The sequence below is a fragment of the Seriola dumerili genome, unplaced genomic scaffold (genome assembly GCF_002260705.1).
Source record: "Seriola dumerili isolate Sdu_G_001 unplaced genomic scaffold, Sdu_1.0 BDQW01000383.1, whole genome shotgun sequence".
In the NCBI taxonomy this organism is placed as follows: Eukaryota; Metazoa; Chordata; class Actinopteri; order Carangiformes; family Carangidae; genus Seriola; species Seriola dumerili.
The window spans coordinates 205,410-206,263 of NW_019174638.1; positions in this window are offsets into that span (position 1 = coordinate 205,410).

The window sequence follows — 854 nt, forward strand, 5'->3', positions numbered from 1 at the left end:
AACTGTACTGTAGCAGGACTGCTCTGAGCCGGGACCGCTGAAGTTTGAGAAACGGAGCCCACATCCTCCAGTTGACAGGCTCCTTCCCCTCTGACACAAGACATGAAGGAAGAAAGTAAGAAAATAATCACACAGGACGTCTGCAAACAGGTTGGAGGAACCCAGGTGTAGAGGCTTGCCGGAGCCTCGCGCAATGCGGCGCGCCACTACGTTTAATCTCGTTATGCAGTAGGAATTCAAGAGAATAATGTCTGACGAGTCCACATGATATTGCACAGTTTAGCTTTGATCGTCTACGTTTGAAGAGTAAGCTCTGAAGAATCCCGAATGGCGATGGACACTGAAGAGTCGTGCATGGAGAGAGCTGAGAACAAACACATGGTCACACGTCACAATGTGAATTGATTTCCAAACATCAATACACATTCAAGTAGAGACATTCTTCAATGAAACTATTTTCCACGCGTTGAAAACGAGATGGGCGGCAGCGTGCTGTACTGTAGAAACTAAACAATCTGAACTAAATTGTTAATTCAGTGAAGGATGAAAAGACAGAACAAAGTGTCTTTTCATTCATTGCGTTCACCTGTGGCGCTGGACTTTATTCTCACTGCTACAAAGTCGCCTTCGGTTTAATGTAATTATACAAAAGAAAAGATTTTTCTCTTCGGCCACAGTCTTCATTATCGGGCATAAAAAACCAAAAACAGACTGCAACAACAACTTCTAGAAAAAAGCTTGCAAGATCCAAATCGTCTGGAGTGAATTAACTTCCATTATGGTGTTGTTTGATTTCTAAACCAGCTGGATTGTCAGACACGTGTGGAGCGAGAACAGTTCTTGGCCCGTCATTG